This window comes from Pleurodeles waltl, chromosome 6 (assembly GCF_031143425.1).
Source record: "Pleurodeles waltl isolate 20211129_DDA chromosome 6, aPleWal1.hap1.20221129, whole genome shotgun sequence".
Lineage (NCBI taxonomy): Eukaryota > Metazoa > Chordata > Amphibia > Caudata > Salamandridae > Pleurodeles > Pleurodeles waltl.
In genome coordinates, this window is record NC_090445.1 from 1,244,536,286 (window position 1) to 1,244,559,006 (window position 22,721).

Below are 22,721 nucleotides of genomic sequence, written 5' to 3' on the forward strand. Positions count from 1 at the left end.
TTCTTAGTCCTGTATAAAAGGAATTCAGTGGACATGTAGAGGAGAGAAGGAGAGCAATGAAAGCCAAAATAGAAAAAGAAGTAGTTTTGCAGAATTGGGAGAGATGCAACACAGTCAGAAGCTGAAAGTCAAGGGTTCCTGGATATTGATTGGCAACACGTAGGGAAGCTATGTATATACAGGCCAAAATCAAAGACTGACACACGTTTCTTAGGTACTAGTGAATGTAGACATGCATTTTTGTTTAAAAGTGTTAGGACTTTTATGCTGAATGGTCAAGACTGTGCCATACTAGGTGTTTTTTTTCATATGTTTTTTCCAAAGATTTATCACGTGGAACATTTTAATGATCCAGTTTGGAGTAAGAAATCAAACTCCAGTGTCAAAAGAGGAGTAAGTGCTTCTGAAATTACAGGAGATATGTTTGGTGTCATAACTCCATCAGTAAGTGTGATCTTGAATGACAGCAAGATATGAAAGTTGTCAACACTAGTAGAGAAGTTATATGCAGACACCGCAAGTGCCATATTGTTCATGGACATAAAAATGGTAGCTTTGAGATCAATAGTTCTGCTAAATTGTCTTGCTTTAGACATATTACTCACATAGGAAGGCGGAGTTCACAAAATTCTACATGTGCAACAATTTCAAACATGGCTGACTTGAAAAGAGATTTAATAGAGCTAACAAAAACAGGTGCCTGGGAAGCTAAAGGAAATAGTTTTGCAGCTATTGGTAGGTGGTTTATAAATCTGGGAAGAAGTATTATGGGGACCATACTAAGACCCCTATTGCTAGTGATCTTATCAGCCCTATTTGCAATTGGAGTTTACAGATTATACAAGACGTTGAAGGAGAATAAAGCTAAGAGTAACCAGATGGGGTTGAGATAGAAATGGAGACTAGGAGACTGTATTACAGTAATGACAAGCAGATTGAGTATTTCAAAAGATCTCACCTGTAATGAACCTCCGATGTTTTGGGCTGTCTCATTGAAAATGAGAATGGGAGTAATTTGTGACAGCATAGTTGCCATCAAAGGGATGACTGATGTAGTCAAATGTTTAGTATAGTCCCTTGTGTCACAAATGTCATCAGAAGGTGACAGTTTATGTTTTACGTTAACTGTAGTTTTAATGGCTAAGCGTCGAAAACTGTACTGACACGCATTGTAAATGTGCACTTGATTGTATTCCAGAAATTGACTTAGGAGGCATTTGAATAAATCATGATAGAGGGATAAAATTGATGTTATGATATAATTTAGACTCGACTAACAGTGCATGTAGAAACAATATTGAATGTCTAATGATTAGTAGATGATTGTGTTTAAAAAATATGCAAGGTGAGAGAAATGCAATTTTATGTTGTTATTTAATGAAATGCAATAACAAAGCATTTCTGTTTGAAATAAAATGTATTACTCATATTAATTAAATATTATTAATGCTGAATTTATAAGTTTGCATATTACATGTGTTTCACTAAAACATATCAATTAAATGCATTTTATATACTCCCTTGTGTTACCATTACTGAGGCCTGTTCAAGCTTCTAATTTGTGACCATGCTAGAAATGCTGATTCATTTCCTAACGTGAACTTTCTTTTAGGTTATGTTCTTAGAGAAGCTTAGCCAGTTGGTAATAGATTTTATTGTTTGAGTAAGGAGAGAATCTACCGGAGTGTCCTAGACAGAAGAACAGTGTGAAACATGGACTGGTATTGTGTACAATTGTTTCAAACATGTGTGGAGTAACACAGATGGAACATGTACCCAAAACAGACCTGGGAAAGAATTGGACTGTTACAACTTGGAGTCTGGTAATTCACTACTACAGGATGATGTCTCTTCAACGTGACATGAATTTACATCTTTGACAAATCAGAAAGCGTTCTGAATTCTAAAAAACTGATGGACATTTGAACTTTGTAGCAGTCCTTGACAGATCTGTGCAGTCCCCAGATGCTGTCCTGATGCTTGCTGATCCTGATGCTTTGCTGATGAACATTTCCTGAATTCTGTATGCCTTGAAATCCCCTTTTAGACTTAGAAATCCCTTTTACCCCCTTCAGAAGACTTTTGACCAAGATATGCTGATGCTTTCCTTTTTTTCTTATTTTTTACCTAAATTAGTTAGTGATTTGCAGTCCAAGATTATTTTTCCCAAATGATGTTTGCCTTTTTTTATGCTTTTTTTATGTTGCCTGTATGTGTTTCTCAAAGTACAGGTATTTCTCCGATGTGGTTAGTTGTAGGGTTGACCTTTGCCCAGTCAAAGATTTTTGACTTACTAGCCTGAATTGACTGATGATTGCTAACTCTGAGCAGTGTATCATTTCTGTAACTCAGATATTCTTATTGACGATATGCATTGTTCTTCTTGAATGCTTAGTTTGATTAATGTTACTTCACCTAAATCTATTTCAACGCCTTGGGCAACCCTTGGTGATTGTGTGCCTTATAACTTGGCTTTGTGCATTGTCCACAGACTTTTAGCTTGTGTTTGTAGTAAACCCTTTAAGTTTATTCTAATTGGAGTTTTCCTTCTGTGGCCATATTGGTGATGGTGTTTAAATTTTATGACAAGACCGGAGGCTCCTATTATGCGTTCTCTTCTTGCTTTATTAAAACAGCAGTCAAGACAAAAAAGACTACAAATCCCATGTGGCTAACACAGACAGCCAATGGGATTGAAAACGTAGTATAGAACAGGTTGACCAATAGCAGTATTCCCCATGCTATTGTGACGTCACTTGACTGCAAGCAGCCCTCTTTTCTTGCTGCTGCAGTCAAGATAAGTCACGCTTTTATATCGTCTTATCTTTCTTTTATATTTATTACGTTGTATTCATATGAACATATTGTTATTTGCTGTTGTCGGCATGTTGCCGCATTATATTTCATAAGCGCTTGTTCGCGCTCGTGCTTTTGTTTTTTCCTGTCCTCGGCAGCACACAGCGGGTGCTTCCGAGGCAGGAATTTCAATTATTTGCATGCGCAACACGCGCCGCGCGCGCCGCTCCTTCGAGGATTCCCCTCGCGTACAGGACCAACCGTCACTCGGTTGCCTGATGCGAACAAAGGAAAGCCTCCGGAGCGCCCTTAAACGCTTCCTCACCTCAAATACCCTTGTGCCTTTATCGGCTGCCTTCCTGGTTCTCACGGCACCAATTCCCTTGGCCCCGCCCTCGTGTAGGAGGGTTTTTCCTTGTTTACATTCAGTCCTCTCTGTAGTTAACCCCCGGCTGCCCAGCTCACATAGGAAATTCTGATAGAATTTAATTCCTGTAATTTTAAAGCCATATTTTCCCCAGGAAAAATTCCTTTTGTCAGTTATTTATCCTTAACATGGAAACCAACTCCTCAGCTATGGAACAGGGTGTTCCCAGTGAAATTGAGGACATACGAAACGAGTTACGTAATTTTATCAAAAGTTCTGTTCAACAAGCTATGGCGTCATCTATGCAGAAATTATCTTAGAATTTGGAGTCAAATTTTTCTAACCTTTCATCCAAATCTTCGGCCCAGTCTGTGGGGGAATGCAGTCAACGCCAGCCTGCCAACCCTATGGTTCCGGCACAAACGGAGAGTGAGTTTACCTCACATATGACAGAGGACGCGGTTCCTCACAAGGCTCCTGCCAAGGAGTATAACAATATGGTTTCCAAACCCTCTTTGAAACGTAAAGCCAAACAACGCCACATTCCCCTCCCCACTCCCTATACCTCTACCCCTAATTCGGATGATGATATCCAGATGCGGATTCAGATTTCTATGTCTCTGACAAAGACGACACTGATTCTTTTTCACCTCCTCCAAAGAAACCCAAAGGTCCTTCTGTTTCCCCCCCTTTGTTTGACTCAGAAGGGTTTCCCATGTTTGACCCCTCCAACATACTTCGCCCCAATTCCACCGAATGGCTCCCTGCTGACCATGTCAGTCGTTACGTGGCTCAGAAACTATTTTCTCCCCTAGATAAGCAGACCAGAGCCAAGCTCAAGTCCGAATGTCCACGCCCCGTCCTTCCACACAAAGCTACTTCCACTCCCTCCATTGATGAACAGATGTTAAAAACAGGGCAAAGACCCTCGTAAGGGAGTTGATAAGGCATGGTCGTCCTGTCAGGACAAACTATTGGACGTCATAGGTCCACTTACATGAATCTTTGACATGATCGAATCAGCCAGGCTGGATGGCAGTTTTCTAGATCCAGAAGAGTTATCCTTATGGGTCCAACGTTGTTTCTGCCTTCTGGGGAATGCTAACTCCGCTCTCATACATGAGAGACGCAAAGGCCTCCTGATCAAACTGGACCCTAAATTGATTAATCTGGCAACGGTCCAACCCCAAATTCATACTGAAGGACAGCTTTTCGGTGATTCTTTCATCAAAAATCTCAACAAGTACGTGGCCACATTTACCTCATTAGACAAAGCACAACAGTCTATGAGGAAAATGTTTAACCAACGGGTTTTTGCCAGGGGCGGTAGAGGCAGGGGCCGCTTTACCGGCCGAGGTTCCGTCAACCAAGGCTCCAGAGGATACTACGGTTCCTACCAACATGAATTTAGACCGCAGTTCTATCCCCAGCGCGGCAGAGGCTATCGTTCCAGATCCTTTAGACACTCCAAAGCCTCCAACCCTACAGGTAAGCCCTCAGCTTGGTTCTTTTCCAACCGGGGGTCGCATCTGCCATTTTCTTTCAAATTGGTTAACAATTACAGCGGATGTATGGGTTTTAAATACTGTGCAAGGTTACACAATAGAACTGTATTCCACTCCAGTTCAAATATTTTACACTCCTTCTCCCCAATTCTCCACAGAAATGACCCAGTTAATCTCTCTGGAGGTAGATTCCCTGTTACTAAAGCAAGCAATTTCAGTCACCCAACCACATCCTTTAGGGTTTACCAGCCCCATCTTTCTAGTTCAAAAGAAAAACAAAAAGATGCGTCCAGTCATCAACTTAAAACACTTCAACCAATTTGTGGTGTACAGACATTTCAAAATGGAAACAATTCTTCACCTCAGGGACATACTTCTTCAAAACGAGTGGATGGTCAGACTGGATCTCCAGGATGCCTATTTAGTCATCCCGATACATCCAGACTCCAGGAGATTCCTTCAGTTCCATTGGTACGACCAAACCTATCACTTTACCTCTCTGCCCTTCGGTCTATCATCTGCCCCTTGGTGTTTCACCAAGCTATTGAAGCCTGTGGTAGCTTTCCTAAGATCCCAGGGCATAAGGCTTCTCATTTATCTAGACGATATCCTAATTTTAAGCCAATCTCCTCGAATTCTTCTATTTCACTTACAAACAGCCTCCTCTATTCTAGAGAATCTAGGCTTTATAATAAACAGAGAGAAGTCCCTACTAACTCCATCCCAAACCATAGAATTCTTAGGATTTCAAATCAATTCCATTTCTGCTACTCTCCTTCTTCCCACGTCAAAAATAAGATCCATAAAGTCAGAGATCCTGCAAATTCTTCGCAGCTCTCTCATTTCTCTCAGAACCTTAGCTCGAATAGTAGGCCTGCTGTCCTCTTCTATTCAGGCTATTTTTCCAGGTCCCCTTCATTACCGCTCCCTTCAAAGACTGAAGATTCAACACTTAAGAAAAGGTCTATCTTATTCCGACCTCATTCCCTTAGACGTAGAGTCCCGAACAGAGCTTCAATGGTGGATAGACCATTTGGACGCTTGGAACGGAAAAAGTATATTTCCATCAGCCCCAGATCTTGTCTTAGAATCCGATGCAAGTCGTCTGGGCTGGGGGGCCCGATGTGGTCCCATATCGACTGGAGGTACATGGTCTTCCGAGGAGTCCAAATTGCATATCAATTGTTTAGAGATGCTTGCCGGCTCCTTTGCAATCAGAAGCCTAGCAAAGCACAAAGTTCATTGCGCAATACTCCTCAGGATGGACAACATCTCTGCAGTAAGGTAAATAAATCATCTTGGAGGAACAAAATCAAAACCTCTGGCGGATCTGGCCAAGAGTTTTTGGGAATTTTGCCTTTTAAACCATCTTTCGGTTCATGCAGAGTACCTTCCTGGAGCTCTCAATTCAATCGCAGACTGGCATTCTCGTCACCTCCGAGACTCCAGCGATTGGAGAATTCATCCTTCAGTTTTCCACAAGATTCATTCCTTATGGGGTCCGTTTTCCATAGATCTGTTTGCATCCCGTCTGAATACTCAACTTCCCCAATTTTACAGTTGGCGTCCAGATCCATTAGCCTTGGCATCAGATGCTTTCTCTCAAAATTGGTCTCTCTCCCTCAATTACGCCTTTCCCCCCTTTATCATGATCAACACAGTTTTAGCTCATGCCAGACGTCAGAATGCATCCCTTATTCTCATCGTCCCGTTCTGGCAATCCCAAGTATGGTTTCCTACTCTGCTGGAACTCTCAGTGGATTTTCCCTTGTTAATCCCATCCTTCCCAGACTTACTGTTGGACCCTTTTCAGCGTCCCCATCCCCTCATTGTAGACAATATCCTCACTCTGTCCGCCTGGAGGATCTCAGGAACCCCCAATCTAGCCCTGTCATTTCGTCAGAAGCTTCTCAATACATCTCAAATTCATGGGCCCCGGGTACCAAGAAAGCCTACAAAGCAGCCTGGGCTTCATGGGACGGCTGGTGTTTGGGAAGGCAACTTGATTCCTTTTCAGCAGATGTGATTTTTGTAGTTAACTTCCTAGCCGCAGAAGCCAGTAAAGGCAAGGCTTTTCGTACCATTAACCTTTATAGGTCGGCTATTTCTTCTAATCATATCCAGGTCAACGGTAAACCCATAGGCGAGCATCCACTGGTGTGCAGATTATTAAAGGGAGTAAAATTTTCCAAACCTCCTCTTCCAAAGTACAATCAATTATGGGATGTTAACGTTGTTCTGAAGTTTTGTTATTATGTCTAATCTCTATTAAACGTTTATCTGATGTAAAAGCACTTGACGTCTCCAACCGTCAGTTTACCCCTTCGGGAGTATTATTTTCGGTTGTTCGACGTACCAAAACCAATTTATCATCAGTTTTTTATCCTTATTTCCCACAGCAACCAAAATTATGTGTAGGCCAGTGCCTTAAAGTTTATGAACAAAAGACTGCAGATTTGAGAACATCCTCCTCCCAACTACTTATTTCTTTTAGGAGACCTTACCACCCGGTTTCATCTGCCACTTTAGCTCGTTGGGTGAAATGGATTATGTCCTTAGCTGGTATCGATATTTCCAGATTTGGAGCTCATTCTACCAGAGGGGCAATGGCTTCCAAAGCTTTCTGGGCGGGTTCCCGTTTAGAGGATATTCTAAAATCTGCAGACTGGTCTAATGACAATACCTTTAGAGTCTTTTATTGCAAACCTGTTGATGATGTTTCATTTAATGTAATTAATATGCTTTAAACTAGCATAATAGGATCCTCTGGTCTTGTCATAAAATGTAGATTTTCCTAGTTCATGACGGAAAGTCTTAATTTTATAAAAGACACGGAGGCGAGTATTATCCCACCACTGGTAATAAATACTGTTTCTCCCTCCCTTTCTTCCAGCGCCAAGTCCGGCCAATCCTTCAGCATCCTAATAGGATTTCCTCACATCGTGTGAATCCTTCGCTCATTACAAGTTCAGGATCCTGTCCTGATTTCACCAAATATGCCTTCATTTGTAGAATTTTGGACTTTTCTTCTGATGTGTTTGCTTTCCTAATGGCATTGTTTATTCTTTGTACGCTGTTTCCACTTTTATTCACCAATTGACTTTATTTGCAAGAAAAGAGTGCTGCTTGCAGTCAAGTGACGTCACAATACCATGGGGAATACTGCTATTGGTCAACCTGTTCTATACTACGTTTTCAATCCCATTGGCTGTCTGTGTTAGCCACATGGGATTTGTAGTCTTTTTTGTCTTTACTGCTGTTTTAATAAAGCAAGAAGAGAATGCATAATACTCGCCTCCGTGTCTTTAATAAAATTAAGACTTTCCGTCATGAACTAGGAAAATCTACATTGCTTGCGGTTGTATAGAAATTCTGTTGATGGTTCTCCTTCACTACTCACTGGGTCCAAAGATTAATCCACCTCATTGAGCATTTATTCCCATGAAGGATGCAAATGCTACAACAGAGTGCATCAACTAAATCTGCTGTGCTGCAGTGTATTAAAGGGAAAGAGCAGGACATCACCTTTATTTACAAAGATATGGTACTGTTTTTCTCCCTCCTCGCACTGGTGCACTTTAGGCAGCCATGCTCCAAAGCACACACCATTACAGCATAGTGCAATAGTGTGTGCATTCTCTAAAGCACATGGGCCCATATTTATACTCTGTTTGCACCGGATTTGCATAATGTGTTTTACCTCCACCACCACCCCAACGTGACCCACAAAGGCACCGCAGAAGGCAGGAGAGGGTCTTCAGGAACAGGACAACCCTCCATGGCCTCAGGGAACAGGACATCATCCGGAGGTATCAACTGAACTGGAAAGCCATACAGCAGCTGCTGCGCCAAATTGAGCCACAAGTAACAGCTAGCCTGCAGACACCACACAAAATACCATAGGTGACCAAGCTGCTGGCTGTCCTGCATATGTTGGCAAGTGGCTCCTTCCATACAACAGGTGTCCCGGTCGCTGGGGTATCACACCCAAGGTCTTAGATGCCATAATCTCCCTCACACCCCACCACATCAGCTTCCCCAACACCCAACAGAAGCAGTAGGAGATAAAACAGGGCTTCTACCAAATCCATGGCATCCCGCATGTGCTCGGTGCAATTGACTGCTCCCATGTCTAGATCGTACCACCTGCAGCAACAGAGCATCTATTCCGGAACAGAAAACACACACATTCCATCAATGTTCAGGCCATAGTTGACCACCAGGGATTGTTCACTAACATCTTGGTCAAGTATCCTGGGAGTGCACTTGGGGCCAGATGTAGCAAAATGCAAAATTGCGACTTGCAATCTGCGAGTCCATCCGACTCGCAAATTGCAAGTCGCAATTTGCTATGCAGTACGGTGTCTCAGACACCGACTGCGACTCGCAATGGGGTCGCAATGACCCACCTCATCAATATTCATGAGGTGGGTCGCAATTTGCGGCCCCATTGCGAGTATAGGCACTCGCTAACATGGAGGCCTGCTGACGTCAGCAGACCTCCATGTTCGTGACCTGCTTTTCAATAAAGCAGTTTTTTTTTTTTAAGTGTAGCCCGTTTTCCTAACAGGAAAACGAGCTGCACTTAAAAAAAAAACGAAACCTTTTGTTTCGGTATTTTTTCAGGGCAGGGAGTGGTCCCTTGGACCACTCCCTGCCCTGAAAAAAATATTTTTGGGTCCAGTCACAAACTGGAAGGGGTCCCATGGGGACCCCTTCCAATTTGCGAGTGGGTTACCATCCACTTGAAGTGGATGGTAACTGCGATGCCATTGTATTGCATCCCAATGCGACTCGCAAATAGGAAGGGAACACCCCTTCCTATTTGAGAGTCGGAAATGCATATTGCGAGTCGGTAACGACTCGCAATATGCATTTCTGCATTGGGAAACGCGTTTAGCGAGTCGCAAACGGCAAATTTTGCCGTTTGCGACTCGCTAAACGTTTGCTACATCTGGCCCTTGATTCCTTCATATTCCGCCACAGCAGGACCAATCAGCACTTCCAGGACCGACAATATGGCAATGGCCTTCTTGTCGGTAAGTTCATAAACCTAGCAATATACACACAGCACAACAACCCTGTAGAACACACAAATCATACACCATTACAGTGACACGTGGGCAGGATGACACTGAGGTGTGACACTGGTAGTTATGCTGTACACCCTGACATAATGGGATACACACCTATGAACAAATGACGGCTGCCACAAACATTAGCTGTCACTCTAGAGCAACAAGGGACCAATGTCAAAGCACACAGTGACAATGACATGGCCTGCACTGGAAGTACAACTTGGAAGCGAAGCCATTTACAATCACATTAGGCCACATAGTCAATCTTACACCCTCCCAAGCAGTATGTAGCGTGGAAGGGGTGTCCAATGTGTGTTGCTGCAGGTCTACCACCATGAGACACATAGCATGATGATGCTGACTCACATGTAGGTGACATGGAAATACTGAGGCAGACCCAACATCATACATCACTCCTGGGGTGCCGTTGCCAGGTAGCAATAATGAAGTGGACTGTGCTATGAACACATATTGATGTGCCACTAATGCAAACTGCACACTGCTGCAGATACTGAAACAGCCAATTGTCCATCAAAATAACATATGTAGAGGGAGATGGCCCTTCCTGCACAGATACATCCACCTCCACAAGGCAGTTAGCCAGGATACCTTGAGCAAGCTTGGTAGTGTAGGTGCACGGTTGCTCATGAGCTACTGGCAGAGGGAACAACAAAGGTATGTCTAGAACCAAGTCACACATGGGACAGGTGAGCATTGTCAATACTGAACACCTCAGTGATGACAACATTATGGAGATGTATTGTGCATTGTCACCTAGCCAAATCAAATGGCCTTACTGCTGCATTTCATCTACATGTCTACATGTCTAATTGGATGGGATGTCGAGGCCATGTAGTGCAACCAAGTTGCCACCACGTCAGAAACTATTGTGTGTGTGGAAGAATCATGCCCCCTCCAGTGAACGCACACTAAAACATGTTGGACACTATACAACGCATGGTACATACATACTGACTAGCAGTGTGGAAACAAAATCATAGATCCCAGGTCAATGAGCCAAGCACAAGTTGTCAAGACAAACAAGCCACTGCAGAAAAAACCTCACAGAAGCCCAGGATCTCACACAATACCACAAACACATATGAGTCACAGACGACACAAGATATCAACTGCCATGCTACATGACATTCCTGTTGCAGGCACTAAAAAGAAAACCTCACTCCTTTTATCTTTTGTAGCGGATCAGGGTCACAGGATCCAGCCATGGATCATGACCCCATTCCCCAACCCAAGCACAGCAGCAGAGCGTGCCTATAATGAGGCACATTGGAGGACACACACCATTGTTGAAAGGACCTTTGGTATCCTGATGTCCAGATTCAGGTGCCTGGACATCACAGGAGGCAGCCTCCTATATGCCCCACACATTCTTTGAAAAATCATACTTACCTGTGCTGTCCCTGCACAACATTTGTGTGAGGAGGAACATCCCTCTATATGAGCCAGAGCAAGAACTGCCTGAGGAGGAGGAGGAGAATGGTGCCAGCGGAAATGAGTGGGGACAGCAAAACACAGCTGCAGGAATGCACCTCAGACAGCTAATTGCAGAAACAAAATTCAACCAATAGTAACTCTATACACCTTGTTAAGGTATGCAAATAAACATCTTACTTGATCACACAATCCTGCTCTGGTTTCTTCTTTCTCCATCACATGTTCCTTGGGAATGTGAGTATTACCTCAGGGAGAATATTGCAAAGACAAATCTGACTACTTCTGATGCAACATCACATGTGATGCGTTTGACTTTACAGCAAACATCACACAAATATACAAAAAAAATACCTATCTTTTGAATTTCACGAATGAAGGACAAAATCAATGGACCACATCATATGATGCACATCCACATTGCCAACATGGTCCACTGTAGAACATGTCACACAACTATGACATCTCCAATCATAAGGTAAGTAAGCACAACATACATGAGGCAGTGGATGTGAAATATCAGTGGAAACAGGAATGTATGAACAGACCCCGACATTAGTAGGTTTGACATTTGCAATCTGTGCAAGGAGCTTGTGGTCAAGGGGGGCATCATTTCTGAAAATGGATAGCATGAGTGTCCCAGGTATGACAAGCAATGTTCACAACACATGCCCTGCACAGTCCATCCCTGGAAATAAGTCCTGCCACTGCCCTGTGTTATGTCTCTGCCCTCCCATCTCTAGGGGATGCTGCAAATGGACTACCTGTACCCTGGGAATCATCATTAACACTCACCCAGAGTCCCTTTCTGACTCCTGTATGCTTCCCTTTTCATATGGCATGCTATAGAAGAACTACATTAGTTTGCATGGACTTCAGGTCCCATAATGCACTGCTTGGTAGTTGGTAAGACCTGTAATCTTCTATCCATTTGCTTCCTATGGGAAATGGGAAAAGTCTGGTTGTCCCTTTATACTGGATTCTCTCCTCCAGAACTTGTGAGAGCCTGAAGCTGCACACACCTGTGACCTCTCCTGTGCAGCCCAGCCATGTGACTCTGCCCTGGCCTTGCTGTTGCCTGGAACTACTTATTAGCTGCCATTCCCTGAAGCTCCTCGTCGTGCATTGGAGTATGATTCCTTTGTGTTCCAGACCTCTTGTTGGATTGTGTTACAGTCGTGATTCAGCCTGAACCTGCTCTCTGTTTACCCAGTCCTGTTCCTGCTTTTTCCAGTCAGAGTATGCTCCCTGTTTCTCAGCCTTGTTCATGTTTGTTTCTGCCAGAGCCTGCTTTCCATTTCCCAAACCTGTTCCAGCCTTTGCGTCAACCTAAGCCTGTTCCCTGTGCCTGGCTTTGCCTTCTAGTTGGTTCCCTCGCTTTCTGTTTCCTTTTGGGTTATCATGTCTGGTAAGTGTCCTATCAGTCCTCACTCGTCTAGAAGTGTTTTCCTTAGTATCTGGGTTGGCAACTGGTTTCCAAGAGGCAAATCCAGCCCCTATCCTTTGTCTAGTGTTGCATGTAGTCATTAGTGCCTTACAGTAACAGTGTGCTATGGCTGTATTCCAGGAATTTCCACTGTGTCTCCAGCTGGACCCACAAGGGCTAGTCTTGTGTATGTAAGTACAATCCTTGTTCGTGCCCTAAGGGTCCAGACACAGAATCACTTCTGCTGCCTCCCTTCTATGGGGCTTGCGCGGTGACTATCTGTAAGATTAATCTGCACAGAGGGACTGACGTTCAAATCATGACATGGAGTACCATATGACATGGATTAGCCACAAACGTTTGTAGTCAGGTTTAGCACCACATGATTGTTAGGCCCAGTGCATGTGTGCAGATGTGTGGCTATCACTCAGTGGAGTGTCAGTGTCAATGTGAGTTTGCAGTGGTATGTCTGTTGGTCTGTCTACATGCAGGATCACCAGCTCACTCATGTAAAATGTTACACACTGTGATATGTTGTCCACACGTTTGTACAGTGATCTGACATTGAGCATATCTTTCCATTCCATGTCTTACAGGTGGACCTGCCCCTGTACCATCGGGGAAGTGGCTCGATTTCAGGACCCAGACGTATCCAGTAAGTGTGATAATGTCTGTCCTGTGTAGTGATTGCAGCTGTTGTGTGAGTGACCCTTGTGTGTTGCACTCATTGCAAGATATGATGAGATGGCACCTGATCTGATATATTACTTGACTGGATGTTGACATAGTGTTCCGTGCAAGGGTTAGACATTCACAGGCAGAGAGTCATATTTTGCGAGTCTTGTGCTGCACAATATGCAGCAGCATGTGAACAAGGTGACTACTAGCCACATGTAGGCCCACATGTGACTTGGAAGTGCTCCAGTGTCAATATATTGTCACTGGGTCATACCCTCATTCTCACAACACAGTGATGCATCAGTTTTCTGCACAAAATTGCACATCCCTGTATTGTAATGTGCATGTTGGACTGTATGGGTAACTGTCCCTCAGTATCTAGCCCTATAAGTTGTACTCCATTTACGTGACAGTTATGTGGTATGCAATAGGCATGCATGCAGTTCAAGGCCAGACGTGTGCTGGCATCAATGTGGGTGTTTTGGGAATTGTGTTGGCTGATCAGGTGTTGATGGTTGTCCACAACTGGACACATGGATGTAGATGTGAATGGCCTATGGATACCTTATTCTTAGGTGGCAGCCCTCCTCACATGTGTTTCACTCACTAAATCCATGTACAAGTGGACATGCCTTTGTTGATGTCCTCGACAGTTGTGATGATGTATTGCATTCCCATCCCCCCTGAGGCACAGGGGTAGGGGAACAACATATATGTAGGTAGATGTGATGGTCACAGTGTAGATGACAGTCATCTCATCCAAGCATGCATGTGTCCCAAACAACACTGACCCCTTATGATTAGCAACTGCATACCATCCTGACACTTACATCTTCAAGTCACTGGTCTTGTGTGCTTTGAAGTTGACTCAGATGATAAAGATTAGTCGGCCTGGCCCATGTGAAGTAGTTGCTGCCTTTGCATTGTGACACATTGCCCTACATCAATGCACAGATCACTTTATTTGGTCAACTCTTGTTGTGCTTTGCTGTGGTGTAAAAGACATGATGGGTAGGCAGAGTTGCCATTGCATTCATCAGGGATATTGTATCATCTGGACTGTGATTTGGACTGCATGTGCAAATTGAGACAGAGTGTTAGATTATCATCTGTACATGCATCACACAATGATGACACTGATGGTTGCATGTCTCATTTTTACAGCTGCCAACATGGATGTTGCAGGAATCAGGGATTTCCAGAAGTGTGTTACAGACACATCTTGGATGTTGAGTCTGGGTACTGAAGGTTGGCAAGGCACTATCAGAGAGAGAGAGCCACAGGAGAATGGCAGGCTTTCAGCCAAGGGCGACCGCATTGGCCACAAAGGTTGTAGCCACCACCACAACTGCACACAGTACCACAGCAGCCACCGTCACATCTGCCCCACCTGCTGCACTGTCAACCTCTGCCCCACAGACCACCACACCTGCTGCACCATCAACGTCTGCCACACAGACCACCACACCTGCTGCAATGGACATGGCCACAATTGGTGTGCTCCAGATGGACATAAAGAAGGTGTTAAAAAAGCTTGACACAATTCAGAAGGATGTGGACAAAAATACACGGATGCTGAAGGCAATTAAAAAGACACTGAGAAGGGCAAACCTGTGAACTCTTGCCTCCCTTCACCCCTAATTCAGTCCCCTCCCTCCTCATTCTTCACCCTTTTTTGAAGTGGGATCAAGGGGTTTAGTGATAGGTTAGATTAGGGTAGTTGTTTAGATAGGATAGGTAGGTTTGGGAGGTTTCATATTATTACATGTTAGTTTGTAGGTTGGTGGGTGGGGGTTTATGTTGGGGCTTTAGTGTATTAAAAAAATTAAAAAAATTAAAAGAATACAGAAAATATATATTTGTTTAGTATTAAGGAGTATATCTTTAAATGACACAAATGTGGCACAAAGAAAAGTATAAATCAGGGCCCTTGTGCATAGATATCTGCCCACATTATTTCTGCACTCTGGTATTGACACTTTGTGACCATAGACGTGTTACATGCATCACAAATCTCCAGCAAAGTAGATGTGTCAAATTACACAGAGACAAAGTGGGTGCATAGGTGCTGTTTAATTTAAAGTGCTGTAGTGCAATATTTTAATAGTCCAGTCTGTGACCTCATTAGTGTAACCCATTCTATTGTGATGCAACACAAGTTCAAGGCTGAGGGACATGACATTGGACATGCTGAGATGAAGTGTTGTTCAGTGCAGAGGAACATGAATTGCCAATCGAGTAGTGAGAGACAATTGCAGTCCATAGTGGAAAGGTTAACAGTGTGTTGGTGAAAAGTGCATGTCCCCAACTGTAGCAACCCTGAAAAATCAGTGCCCATGTGGCATGGGTTGGTGCTACCGGGTACTCCTATGGGTGAAGATGATCGGTTCCACATCTTCATGCTCTGATGTGTGTGTTGTCTCCTCCACCTTTGATGGTGGTGCTGGTGAGTTTGAGGGGGCAACACACACTTCAGTGGTTGGAGAAGTGGACACCATATTCCCGACAGCTGTCATCTGTGGAACTACAAGTGGCATAACTGCATCAAGGTGGAGATGCTGATTACTGAGTATGGCAGCAACATCCCTGTGGCAGGCAGCCATGTCTGCCCTGAGGGAGGCCAGTTCCTGGTGCATGGAGTCCAGTTTGTTTTCATGCATGCAGCAGCAAGGTTGGGAGGGCAGGTGTTGTGGCAACTCCCTCACAGCAGTGGTTAGGTCCCTCACACACTGTTGGACTCTATGCAGTAGAGATTGTGTGACGTATTTGGATGCTGTCTGTACTGCGGATGTCATCATGCATATGCGCATCCCCTCAAGGCTGGCTGCCATGGTTTGCATCCCCACACACACCTCCTTGGCCAGCTCCCACTGTACTCCCTCTACTGTCCCCCCAAAGGTAGTCCCTGTGTCATCAGAGTCCTCAGCTGTGTTTGAGCTGGCAGGTCATACTATTAGGATGGCTGCTACATGAATACTCCTCCTTGCGACTGGAGGTGGAGTCTGGAGGGTTCCCAGGACATCTTGGATAGTTTCCTGGCTAATGGTTGTCAGCTGGTCATCCAGGTTATCAGGGTAGTCCAGGACAGGCAGATCCACAGGAGAGCCATTGTCCTCTGCAATTAGATATTGTACAATTAGTGCGTTTGTGTTGTGGCAGTTTTAATGTGATGTCACTGACTTCCTCTCGGTGGTACGTTGTAATCTGGGTTCTCATATATTGCTCCTGTCATTAATGTTTACAGTCTCTCAGGCCTATGCCCCACCGGCATGTCACATGTAGAGTGGGCAGTTTGGGCAGTTGTCTGCGTGGGTTCTGTCCAAATTGTGGCTTGCCACCTTCTTGTCCTCACCAACCCTCACTCTGCTTCCATTTGCATGGTGAGGACTTGCAATGATTGTCGGTGTGCTGATGCCACAGCACCACAAATAACAATATGGCTTTGTCCCAGTCTATAATTTTTCACATACACTTATGCAGTGCTGAAACCTAGCACAACACCATGTATTGCATTTTTATGAGACAATGCAGGTGTTACCATTGGTAGTTTCTCATGTTAATGTTTGCATAAGTGTGCTAAATTGCATTGCACGGATGGACCTGGCAGAGTTCCATTCTCTCTTGTGACTGTGCAGGTGTGTCTGACTTCCTACACACATATGTCCTCCCCCTCAATGCAGTTATCATAGCACTATGAAACCTGGGATGTTGCATGGGGGCATTGCAGCTATTGTGACACAGGCACAGGGGTAAACCCAGGGATGGGCATCATGGGTATGAGATTACTGCTGTGTACATCATTATGTATGTGACAGTGCCTGATGGTTATTGAGTCTATGGACATGAGCAGTTGACGGGACTTGCACTTCGATAGGAATTGATGGGGATTGATCACGTAGCCATACTGAACCCTCATTTCGAGTGTGTTTGTTCCATGGGCACCTAACTGCCATTTCCTAATTGACCAGTGCACACAACACAGGTAGTAGTGACAACTGCTGTCAGTGATGAATGCCCACTTGAGCCAATGGCCTGAGACTGGGCATTGTCCTCTAGTTTACATTGTGACAATACCAGCTGTCCTGTGACACCAGACCAGTTTTATGTTCTACCTTACCCTCCTGGTCTGCTTCAGCATTTCCACCAGCCTTGGCATGGCGGTATACCCTCATGCAAAGGTTGTTGGTGTTGTGTTGTGCTGTGCCCCCGGATGCACCTGCACACCCCAAGCACCTGGCATGGGCAGTGCAGGGAGTCCCCTGCCGTGCCCCTTTGCCTTTTCCACCACCTGATTTTCAGGGCTGACATGCATTGTGCAGTAGGTATGTGCCTCCTCCTTGTTGCACTTGACATTTAGGCATTTTGGTCCCCAATGCAACTTACCCTGCACATTTGGTGTTTCCTGGTAGTCTGCGCTGTCCTGTCTTCAATACCAGTGATGATTTCCTCTGGCATGACAGCTGCAACCATCTCCTCCATCTTGTCCAAGTCCTCTTGCGGTGCTGGACTCCCACCTCTGGTCTGTAGTGCTGCCTTCCTGTTCCTTGCCATTTTTTCCTTTGTCTCTTGCTTGCAGTCATGACAGCATTTCTTGCACTCAGTGACAGTTCTCCTGACCTCTGCCACACTGTTAATATTGTCCACAATCTGTTGCCAAATTGCCTCGTCCTTCCCAATTGGCAATTTAGAAGTGATGAAGAGTTGATGCTGGTGCTCCGTCACCTCTCTCACCAGTATTTCATACTCCTCTGCACTAAAGCGACACTTCCTCTTCTTGTCTCTACCCTGGGTCATGTCTGTGTCCTCCTGGCAGGTTCTGGGGTCTCCCTGTGGTCTCTCCTGGTTTCTGGGATCCATTTTGGGGCTCCTCAGCACTGTTTGCTCCACTTGTGTTGCTTTTTGACGCTATTGGGGGGGAAAATGGCGCATATCTGTTTTCCGATGTTTTTCCATGTTGTAAACCGGATTAGAGTCATTTTTCCAGGGTTAATGTCATTTTGCTTTACGACAAGGTGCAATGGTTAGCATCAGGAAAAATTACTCTAACCTGTTCTTAGCGCCACCCAGTGTCAAAGTATAAATTTGGCACATGGGTGGCGTTAAGAAATGGCACTAGCCAGAGCTAAACTTTAAAAAGTATAAATCTGGCCCATGTTTGTAATGGAATGGATCCCTTTCAATATAAAAACTATCCTATAAGGCTTTTCCCAACTTGTACGTGGCATGTACAGTGCAGCACACGTTGTAGGAAAGTACCATCTTGCCTGGCATGTTACCCCCATATTTCACTGTATATATGTTGTTTCAGTTGTATGTGTCACTGGGACCCTGCCAGCCAGGGCCCCAGTGCTCATAAGTGTGCCCTGTATGTGTTACCTGTGTTATGACTAACTGTCTCACTGAGGCTCTGCTATCCAGAACCTCAGTGGTTATGCTCTCTCATTTCTTTCCAAATTGTCACTAACAGGCTAGTGACCAATTTCACCAATTTATATTGGTATACTGGAACACCCTTATAATTCCCTAGTATATGGTACTGAGGTACCCAGGGTATTGGGGTTCCAGGAGATCCCTATGGGCTGCAGCATTTCTTGTGCCACCCCTAGGGAGATCTGACAATTCCTACACAGGCCTGCCAGTGCAGCCTGAGTGAAATAACGTCCACGTTATTTCACAGCCATTTACCACTGCACTTAAGTAACTTATAAGTCACCTATATGTCTAACCTTTACCTGGTAAAGGTTGGGTGCCAAGTTACTTAGTGTGTGGGCACCCTGGCACTAGCCAAGGTGCTCCCACATTGTTCAGGGCAAATTCCCCGGACTTTGTGAGTGTGGGGACACCATTACACGCGTGCACTATACATATGTCACGACATATGTATAGCGTCACAATGGTAACTCCGAACATGGCCATGTAACATGTCTAAGATCATGGAATTGTCCCCCCAATGCCATTCTGGCATTGGGGAGACAATTCAGTGATCCCCCGAGTCTCTAGCTCAGACCTGGGTACTGCCAAACTGCCTTTCCCGGGGTTTCACTGCAGCTGCCAACCCCTCAGACAGGTTTCTGCCCTCCTGGGGTCCAGCCAGGCTTGGCCCAGGAAGGCAGAACAAAGGACTTCCTCAGAGAGAGGGGGTTACACCCTCTCCCTTTGGAAAAAGGTGTTAGGGCTTGGGAGGAGTAGCCTCCCCCAGCCTCTGGAAATGCTTTCATGGGCACAGATGGTGCCCATTTCTGCATAAGCCAGTCTACACTGGTTTAGGGATCCCCCAGCCCTGCTCTGGTGCGAAACTGGACAAAGGAAAGGGGAGTGACCACTCCCCTGACCTGCACCTCCCCTGGGAGGTGCCCAGAGCTCCTCCAGTGTGCTCCAGACCTCTTCCATCTTGGAAACAGAGGTGCTGCTGGCACACTGGACTGCTCTGAGTGGCCAGTGCCAGCAGGTGACGTCAAAGACTCCTTCTGATAGGCTCCTTCAGGTGTTGCTAGCCTATCCTCTCTCCTAGGTAGCCAAACCTCCTTTTCTGGCTATTTAGGGTCTCTGCTTCTGGAAATTCCTTAGATAACGAATGCAAGAGCTCATCAGAGTTCCTCTGCATCTCTCTGCATCTCTCTCTTCACCTTCTGCCAATGAATCGACTGCTGACCGTGCTGGAAGCCTGCAAAACTGCAACAAAGTAGCAAAGACGACTACTGCGACCTTGTAACGCTGATCCTGCCGCCTTCTCGACTGTTTTCCTGGTGGTGTATGCTTTGGGGGTAGTCTGCCTCCTCTCTGCACTAGAAGCTCTGAAGAAATCTCCCGTGGGTCGACGGAATCTTCCCCCTGCAACCGCAGGCACCAAAGAACTGCATCACCGGTCCTCTGGGTCCCCTCTCAGCACGACGAGCGTGGTCCCTGGAACTCAGCAACTCTGTCCAAGTGACTCCCACAGTCCAGTGACTCTTCAGTCCAAGTTTGGAGGAGGTAAGTCCTTGCCTCCCCACGCTAGACTGCATTGCTAGGAACCGTGTGTTTTGCAGCTACTCCGGCTCCTGTGCACTCGTCCAGGATTTCCTTTGTGCACAGCCAAGCCTGGGTCCCCGGCACTCTAACCTGCATTGCACGACCTCCTGAGTTGTCCTCCGGCGTCGGGGAACCCTCTTGTGTAATTGCGGATGAGCTCTGGTTCACTCCACTTTGTAGTGCCTGTTCTGACACTTCTCCGGGTGCTGCTTGCTTCTGAGTGGGCTCTTTGTCTTGCTGGACGCCCCCTCTGTCTCCTCACGCAATTGGTGACATCCTGGTCCCTCCTGGGCCACAGCAGCATCCAAAAACCCTAACCGCGACCCTTGCAGCTAGCAAGGCTTGTTTGCGGTCTTTCTGCACGGAAACACCTCTGCACGACTCTTCTCTACGTGGGACATCCATCCTCCAAAGGGGAAGTTTCTAGCCCTTGTCGTTCTTGCAGAATCCACAGCTTCTACCATCCAGTGGCAGCTTCTTTGCACCCACAGCTGGCATTTCCTGGGCATCTGCCCACTCCCGACTTGATTGTGACTTTTGGACTTGGTCCCCTTGTTCCACAGGTACTCTCGTCAGGAAATCCATTGTTGTTGCATTGCTGGTGTTGGTCTTCCTTGCAGAATTCCCCTATCACGACTTCTTTGCTCTTTGGGGAACTTAGGTGCACTTTGCACCCACTTTTCAGGGTCTTGGGGTGGTCTATTTTTCTAACCCTCACTGTTTTCTTACAGTCCCAGTGACCCTCTACAAGGTCACATAGGTTTGGGATCCGTTCGTGGTTTGCATTCCACTTCTAGAGTATATGGTTTGTGTTGCCTCTATCCCTATGTGCCCCCATTGCATTCTATTGTGACTATACATTGTTTGCACTGTTTTCTATTGCTATTACTTCATATTTTGGTATTGTGTACATATATCTTGTGTATATTTGCTATCCTCATACTGAGGGTACTCACTGAGATACTTTGGCATATTGTCATAAAAATAAAGTACCTTTATTTTTAGTATATCTGTGTATTGTGTTTTCTTATGATATTGTGCAAGTGCCACTAGTGGTACTTCACTCATCTCCTAGTTCAGCCTAAGCTGCTCTGCTAAGCTACCTTTTCTATCAGCCTAAGCTGCTAGACATCCCTCTACACTAATAAGGGATACTGGGCCTGGTGCAAGGTATAAGTACCTCTTGGTACCCACCACAAGCCAGTCCAGCCTCCTACACACGTGCAAAGTGGGAAACCCAAGGAGAAATGTTTTTGTTTCTCCTCATTGTACCTCCCTCGAGGAAGCATAGAATTTAGACAGCGATCCCTGTAATCAATGTTACTAGATGGAAAAGGAAAGTTAGAGGGATGTTTTAATCAGATCGTTAGGTAGAAAGGAAAATTTGGTATAGAGAAAGAGGTGCAGAGAGAGTGAGAGATGAGAATCAGAATGAAGGTAATGAAGAAAAAGCTACAGTAATAGAAAAAGAAGTAGAAAGAAAGAGAGGGATGTGAAGTGAGGGACCTGAGGTAGAGGTAGAGGTAGGAGAAGGGCTGAGGCATTGAATGAATAGTGGGGTAAATTGATACGTTAGGCGGTGTGTGTGTGAGAGAGAGAGAGAGGGGAGGAGTAGAGAGTTGTGAGGCAGAAACAGGTTTAAGAGAGATGTAGAAGACAAGGTATAGAGAGAATGAGAGAGTGAGAGAGGGGTGTGGTAGATATGGAACTGAAGTTGAGAGAGGGGTTAGGTGTATGGGGGAAATAACCATGTAGGTGAGTTATAAATAGAAAAGTAAGGTTCAGAAAGAGGGATCACCCTCTACACCAGATTAAGCAGGGGTGCCTGTGACAGATTGGTTTATGGCCCTGGCTCGCAGATTATTGCAAGACATAAGGAGAAAGGTATAATAACTGGAAGAATACATTATAGTGGTAGAACTGTGTGAGGGCGGGTCAAAGAGGCAAAAAAAACTTATAATGGTTATGGAATTAAATAGAACATTTTAAAACAAGGACAACATAAGATACAAATACAGTGAGGCAATGCGTAGGAAGGAACGAAGAATACAAATAAGAAAAGGAAGTAAGTTAAAAGGAAGCACGATGGAACGTAGGTGCAAAATAAAAATGGAAAGAAGCAAAAAGAAAATGGAAGGGAGAAGGAAAGAAAATAGTAGCAAGATAAAAGAAGTTAAGCAGAAAGTTAAAATGAAACAATTGAAAGACAAAATGAGAAATGAGTAGAAGGGTAACAGAAAGAAGAGAAAAAGAATTACACATGGAAAGAACACATAAAAAAGAAAGAAGGTTGGATGGAAGGAAGGGGATAAGGATGGTCAGGAAGAAGTTAAGAAGGAAGGAAAAAGAAATTAATTAAAAAATGGGAGAAAAGGAGGGAAGATGGAAAGAAGGCCAGAAAATGAACT